Raw genomic sequence first — 8,367 nt, forward strand, 5'->3', positions numbered from 1 at the left:
GATACTTTAATTGTGCTAGTTATTTGTTTAATAAAATCTATTGGATTATCAGACAAAAATATTGACTGAGTTTTGGACCTCATTGCAAATCACAAGACATGAAAATTCAAACAAATTTGTATTTACTCATGAATGTTAATGACCCTAATTAAGTCAGAATTTTTGATTTAAATAATAATTTTATATCTAATCAGAAGTAGCTCACCCTGTTGGCTAATTAATTGTTAGAATTGATTAACATTATACTTAGTGACAATATAGAGAAATGTGAGTTGGATGATGATAATAGCACTTTAAGGTATGCAAAGTTCCTTACATATGTTACCTCCTTTAATTCTTATTAAACAACCATATCAAAAAAATTCCTTACTTTATTAAAGAATTAACATCAACCTAGAGAGATCACTGGTAATGTAGTATGGGGATTTGTCCTTAGTCTTGCACTGTTCAACATTTTTATCAGTAATTTGATTGATAATATGCTTTTCACAACTGAGTGAATGAAGCCAACATTTTAGATAACAAAATAAGGGTTTAAAGTGATTCAATAGTCTGGTATCACTGCCAAATGGTCCAAATCTAACAAGACAAAATGTAGTAGTGACAAATGTATGTCTTATACTTAGCTTCAAAAATTTGGTTGCATAAGTAAAGAACTAGAAAGATATGGCTTGACCACAGTTAATGTGAAAAATACTTTAGAGTTTTAATGGACTACCCACTCAGTAAGAGTGAGGAATGGCTGTAAATCAAGATGCTGTGAACTTTGCTTGCTACAGTTGATTGCATTCTTTTACAAAGTTTTTCCTAGTCACCCTCATCTTTGAACTAGGATCTGGAGCCAGAGGACATGAGTTCAAATGTGACCTCAAATATTCACTATCTGTGTGACTTTAGGCAAATTATTTAACCTTCTAATTCGGAGTAGAATATTTTTGCCTGATTTTAGATTGACCCATGGGAATGCTCCAGATGGCAATTATTAATTTACCACTTTTGGCCAATGAGGAAACCTCCTGAGTAGGCTTCTGGTTGTCTAGTGACTTTCCTATGTCATCACTAACCAACTGCTTCTTCTTCCTCCAAAGAGAGTAAAGGAAAAGACATTGGAAAATATATTATTGCAATTGGCTTATCACCGAGGAGAAAGAATAATTCACTGCCTCTCATTTGGAGAGTCTTTTTTTTATTTTGAAAGGCAGCATGCTATAACAGAGTTCTGGACTTGGAGTCAGGAAGGCTTGAGTTTGAGTTTTGCCTCAAAAACTTGTCCATGGGCCAACCACTTAACCCCTCTGAGTTTCAGTTTCTTCATGTCTGAAAGTGGTAAACACTTCAGAGTTAGTGTGAGATCAAACGACTTACTTTACATACAGTGTTTTGCTAACATTGAAGTGATACATTAATAACGATAGTAATAACACCTTGTATTTATATAGCTCTTTAAGATTTTCAAAACTCTTTACATGCTAAGTTGATCCTCAGAAAAACCCCTGTGAAGTAGGCATATTATTACGCCCATTTTACAGATGAGGAAACTGAGGGCAAAAGAGATTAAGTGGCTTGTCCAGCATCACACAGTGTCTTATGCTATTATTAGCATTTTTATTGAAGAAGTTAATGAAAGAAATCTAGTTTATAGGATCAAAAGCTGAAATGAAGAAAAAAACCCCATTTTACTGTGTAAAACATTGAGCTAAGCATCAGGAATATAAATTCAAGCAGGTAAGGCCTATCTTCAATGAGCTTACATTCTAAAAAGGAAAGATGATATATGAGGAGCACTGCACTGACAGTCCAGTGGGTAACATTAGGAAGCAAACCAGTGAATACTGATGGCCCAGGATTAGGTAAAATCAGTTGAAGACTCACTAATCAGAGGCCAAGTTCCCAGGGTGGGAAAGGAGAGAGAAAAAAAAAGATAACCTTAGTTGGAGATGCTCTGGAAATATGGTAGGCAGGGACTTGTAAGATAAGGTGATAACTCACTAATAATAGCCCAGAGTTTTAGTTGGAAGGGATCTCTGAGGTAATCTAGTCCAACTTGGTCATTTTTAGGACCAGGACATTGAGATCCAAAAAATTTAATTGTGTGCCGAAGGTCACACAGGCAAGTAACAGAAACAGAATTCAAACCCTAAATTCAGACTCTACATTGAGTGTTCATTCTATTATCAGGGCTTTTTAAACTTTTTTACTGGATCCCTTTCCATGTTTTGGCAGCATTCGTTGGCTCTGTGTAGCCTGAGAGCATGTGCAGTCCAAAGTGTGCATGCTTTGTGTTCAGAACCAAGCCTGCAGTAAGGTTGTGTGATGCAACGTGGGCAAACCCTGCTACATTTGATTTTTAATTAATTTTTGGCCATTGCTTGTTCAAAAACCTTTCACTGTGACCAAATTTTTTGTGACCCTGTATGAGTCATAACCTACAGTTTAAGAAGCCCTGCTATCATGTTGTTTCTCAGAAAGTTCTGTGTCTGTTATGGGGCTCCATCCTGATGAAAATACACCTAGTAGTGTGTAGGCCCTTGGGGGCCTCTGTCCCTAGGTGTCTCACCCATGAGCTCATTCATTTCCCTTGAAGGAGATCATGGAAACGTTTGAAAGAATTGGAAGTAGGAAGATCCACCAGGAACCACTGGGACAGTAAAACAAGGACCATGGGAACGAATCCTCCAGGTGAGTGTGTGCATCCCACCTTTCAGTTCTCAATGGTTTCACTCTCTGGAATTTGCCAATCTCGTCATGATAATTCAAAATCGTTTGAACACTGTGAATAAGCCTTTGTTATCCTTTACTTTAAACCCTTTGACATCTTGTTGGAAACTTCTCCTGTGATGATAATGTATCTTTGGAATCAAAGAGACTAAGTTCTTGAGTAGGCAAAGTTCTTCACCTTCCTTGACCCTTTCTATCACTCCTAGATTGCTTCCTCTGCTTCTGGTTCCATGCCCTTGTCTGGTCCTTTAGCTACTGAGAACCTCCTAATACGATATTTTATCCAGGCCTGTTCTCCACTTGGAATGGTTTCAACTCTACACAACAAGATGCCTACTTGCCAGGTTCAATTCATGACTTCTAAACTCACTTTCTAATGCAAGCTGCTATTGATACCACCTCCCTCAGTCTTGTCACCTCTCTTAATGGAAGGCTGGTAGGTAAAATACTAAACTCTTCCAATCCCTTCCTTTATTAAGGAACTGGACCAAGCTCATGCTACATCTGCTGTCCCACCTGGTTTCAATCCCATGGAACAAGATTCCCCTTTATGAGATATCACCCCACCTCCCCTAGCTTTCCTGCCTCCTGTTGTATGCTGTCTCTCCTCTAGATTGTAAACTTGAGGATAGAGACTGAATTTCTTTTATTAATTGTATCCCCAGCATTTAGCATAATGCCTGGCACATAGTAGACACTTACTAAATGTTTATTGGATTGGGTTGCTGTTCCGATGTTGTGGATCTTTCCTTCTGTCTTCCCTATTTCCACTCCTCTTCCCTTGCCCCCCATTAAGACTTATTTGTCTTACATCCTATGTCCTATTACCCCTCAGCTGGTTGTCACATTAGAAAATGATAAGTTAATCCCCATTAACATTAATGACATAAAGAATTAATGTGTTATCTTTTTCTCCATTCTCTGGAGATATTTGCATTTTAATAGAGTATTCTTGGAAACATATATTTAACTTATAGCAATCTTTTATTTAACTTGTAGGATCTCTAATGGTGGAATTACAGGCATTGTGACCTGAAAGCTTTCCAGCCTTCCTCAAATCACAGCAAAAATAGATTGTACATACTCTGCCTTTGTGTAAGATGGAGCTTATTTAAATTCACAACTCTTTAGCCTACCTCCTCCCTTCCCTACCCCTTCAATAATATTCTACGTAAAATCTATTCTCTTGACTTCTCAGATGACTTTTTTTTTTTTTTTTTTTTTTAGTAAATGTCTATTTTACAAATTAAGGTATTTCTCTAGGATTGCCAATTCATCACAGTATCATTCTCTTCCTTCTGAGTTTGGGGAATCCATATACCTTTAAACAAGTGTAGTTTAAAGCTAACTTTTTCCCATGTCTTTCATTGTTCACTGGTGAAGGAAAAATTGGAGCTATTAACTTAAGAATATAATCGCTGGGGAGCTTCAGTGCAGTATGGAAGTCAGGAATCTAGTAACTTTTGTTAGAACTAGTAATACCTTGAACTGATTGCATCATTTACTGTTTTACTGGCCTAAATCCTAACACAGTACCTCGGAAGACTTTTTTTTTCTAAATTTCACCTTTATTTAATCTTTTTTTTTTCCTGAGTCTGTAAAATGGAAGGAAACATTAATCTATAATTTATGTCATGGAAAATTCAGAGTTAGTCACTTTCCCTCCAGTCTCCAACATCTGACAGTCACACTCAAATAGTGAATTTGGATGAAGTTTCAGGATCCTCCTCTTCCCTCCACCCCCCAAGAATGTGCTTAAATCATCACAGAAATGAGCTGTCTGTGTTCAACCAGAGGCTGCGTGACAACCTGCCCTGGGGGTTCGTATTGGTACCCACACTATTTTGGGTGAGAGGTTGGATTAGATGACTGTTCTAGTTCTGAGGTTCTAGGACTCTGAGTTCTTGAGGATATAGACAGGTAAAATTCCCAGATTGAAATGTGCTTTACCTCCCAGCCCTGCTGTTCCTGGAGATGGGAGTCAGCATGCTATCCAGTAGAGTTCATCATAATTGAGACACACAATGAACCACTGAAATACCTGTCACTGATCAGCAAACACCATCTTCCCCTTACTTTCAGGATGGATACTTTCATGACTAATTTGCCATCTCTTTTATAATAATAAGGTTTTTTTTTTAAGGTGCTTATCCCATCCACAGCTTTTTAAAGCAGTGAGTTCATTTAAATAATTACCCAGTCATTTAGTTAATGCATTCTTTTTTAAACTTGCCTAACTACAGCAAATGTAGATTTGATGGAAAAAGAGCCCCTTTTATGTAATAGGGCTGTTTTTCCCCCTCTGCAAAATAAATGCAACACAATTATTTTACTGCAGAGAAATTAGCTCATTTGCAAATGCCACCTCGGAACACAAGAAAAATGGCATTTATTGAAGCACTAATAAAGGCACCATGTTAGAATAATTTTATGCTGACGGGCCCACAATCACTCAATATTTTAAGAGCTGTCATCACACCAGCATGAGCTGCATGCAGAAGTACAAATTTATGCTGTGACATCATGGTACTAAGAGTATAATTGGAATAAAATTACACTGCTTCATTTTGGAGTTCACCAGTACAGCCTGGCACTTTAGCTGACCACTCAAAGCAGGAACTTGCCTGCTGGGGAATCACTCTGGCATGGATTCTGGTAACCCAGGAGGCAGGAAAGCATCAGGAAAGGGATTTGGGAAGAGCTCAGAGTGTCCTTCAGGTATTTCCAAAGCAAGATTTCAGTGGGTACTCAATGGTCTGTGTTGTTCATCTCCAGTGAGTTACATAGTACCAGAAAAATCACAAATCAGCCAAAGTGACTGTTAACTCTTTAGCCATGGGTAATTAAGCAGGCAGTCACTACACAATGACTCAGGACTGGCCTCATAGTATCAATTTGAATGAGTTAATAAATTCTAGTCATGGCCGTCTTTAAGGCCAGGGTTTAACAAATGAGCTTATCTGCATAAGAATCGAGACTTCATGATTCAACCTTTTGACTTTTCTTTATTCTGTATTGAAATTAAAAAAAAAATACCAAAAACCAAAATGCCACTCCCCTAAAACTGACCATAGCTGAGAGGCATGGGAAAAGGCAATGAATTGCATCTCAGATTAAGACATCATACCTTGTTTGCAATCTAGCACTTCTTTACTGGTTTACAAGCTTTCAGGATGACCAGCCATTTTGCACTGCAGAGGGAAGTGTCTATGCTTCAACTCAAAGTCTCTGTTAAATTCACAGAATCATGCTAAATTACACCATTTTGAATTGTAAGGGACATCAGGAGCCAGAGAGCCCAGCCTGTACCAGGGCAAGCATTAACTCTACAATATACCCAAAAAGAAGTCTTCCAGTCTTTACTGCAAGGCCTTCAGTGATGGGGGAGCTGCTCTTCTCCAAAACAACCCATTCTTCTTTTCAACAACTTTGATTGTTAGAAAGTTTATCCTTACCTCCAGCTTAAATTTGTCTCTTTGCAACTTCTACTTTGTTGTTCCTAGTTCTGCCAAGGATTACCTCTGTGATTCAGTAGACAAAGTCTTAGACTTAGAATGAGGAAGATCTGAGTTCAAATCCTACCTTACATGTCTACTAGCTGTGTGACTCTGGGAAAGTCACTTTGCTTTTGTCAGATTGGGTTTCTTTGTCTGTAGAATGGAGATAGTAATAGCCCTTACTTCACAGGGTTGTTGTGAGAACCAAATGAGAAGTTATCTCTAAGATACTTTGGAAATATTAAAGCACTTTTAAATTGTTAGCTATCATTCATTCATTCATATACTTATTTATCCATCCGTCCACTCATTTATCTATTTATCCATCCATCCATCCATCTATTTTTCTGCCTCATGGGGTCAAGTAGGGTAATTATAAACATTCTTCCTTGGACCAACTCTTCAAGTATAGGAAGACAACTCTCATACCTTCCTAAATCTTCTTTTCTTTAAGCTCCACATTCTCATTTCATTCAGCTGGTTCTCATATATCATCCACAGTCATCCAAACAAGGCTTCTTACCACCTGCTCTTTTACTTCCTCATTTCTCTCTCTCTCTCTTTTTTTTTTACCAATCTCCCTGCCTAAAGCACCCTTAGGACCATGGTTTCAGACAACATTCTTCCTCCCTGGGGAGTTAATTCACCTAGCTTTGGAACTCTACCCTGTAAATGGATGCCTAACCAACAAGTGAGCAAACTCACCTAAAATGCTAGTAGCCCCCAGACCATGTTTCTCATCCTATCTGTGGCTGTCTACCTGATATTTGTCTCATCTGCCCAGTAGCTGTGTACTTATTTTTCCTTCCCTTCCTTTCTGGCTTAAAATCTTTCTCCTCTAATTCTCTATATAATTTCTACCTCTTGCTCTGGGAATAGTAATTAGATTAAGATGATAATTGGTTCTGAAAAGAGTGAGGTATTATACCACCCTCAGTACTCCATTTTTTGTTGTTGTTGTTCTGTTGTTATAGTTATGTCTGACTCTCTGTGACCTCATTTTGGGGTTTTCTTGGCAAAGATACTAGAATGGTTTGTTATTTCCTTTTCCAGCTCGTTTTACAGATGAGGAAACTGAGGCAAACAGGGTTAAATGACTTACCAAGGGGCCAGAAAGCTTATCTGAGGCCAGATGTCTTCCTAATTCCAAGCCTACTGTTCTACCCACTGCACCACCTAGCTGCCTCTGAGTATTCCATTTACCAACCCTATAAATCCCAGTTCAAAATTCCCTTTCCTGGCTGCTTCTGCCTTATGTTATCTTTCCCTAGTAAAACATGGACAGAGACTGTTTTGCCTTTGCATTTGTATTTCTAATATCTGTTGCCATGCTTAGCACATAATTGGTTCCTAATAAATGCTGCACATTCCTCACACGATTGTTTCATTTTGTTTGTATTTGTATGTACAATGATGTTTGTAGGCTTATTCAGGGCAAAGAGGGTAGAATTCGGAAGAGCCAATGAGAAAGGCATTTCTCTGTGTGTTTAGACAATTGAAGTTAAGTGATTTGCCCAGGATAACAGAGCTAATAAGTATCTGTGTGTTCATCCTTCATTGGCGAAGAAGACCATGCCATCAGAGAAATAATGACATGACTTGTACTTGACTTTGTTTTGAGGGAGGGAGGGCTGTGCAGGTCACCAGCCTCACTTCTCCTCCAGAGTCATCAGAATCCGGTGACCTGATACTCCTCAGGATGACTGGAGATGACCCAGGATGAGGCAATTGGGGTTAAGTAACTTGCCCAAGATCACACAGTTAGTGTCTAAGGTGAGATTTGAACTCAGGTCTTCTTGACTCCTGCACTGGTGCTGTATCTACTATACCACCTAGCTACCTCAATAAGTATCTGAGGTTGGATTTGAACTTAGGTCCTCCTGATTCCAGGGCTGGGACTCTGTCTATTGCACCATCTAGCTGCCCCTCTGTAGTATCCCAGCTCTGCCACTAACTAGTTGTGAGACCTTGGGCAAATCATTTAATCTTTTTGTGTCTCTTTTCCCTTAACTGTTAAATGATTGTGTCATATAATTTTAAAGATGCCTTTCAGATCTAAAATTTTAGTTTGGCCCAATTTGGTTAGTCTGGTAGATTCCATTTTCCCATATTGGTTATAAGAGGAACAGAGAAGGCAGAGAGTCAGTGGTTT

This window comes from Notamacropus eugenii, chromosome 1 (genome assembly GCF_028372415.1).
Source record: "Notamacropus eugenii isolate mMacEug1 chromosome 1, mMacEug1.pri_v2, whole genome shotgun sequence".
Taxonomy (NCBI): Eukaryota; Metazoa; Chordata; class Mammalia; order Diprotodontia; family Macropodidae; genus Notamacropus; species Notamacropus eugenii.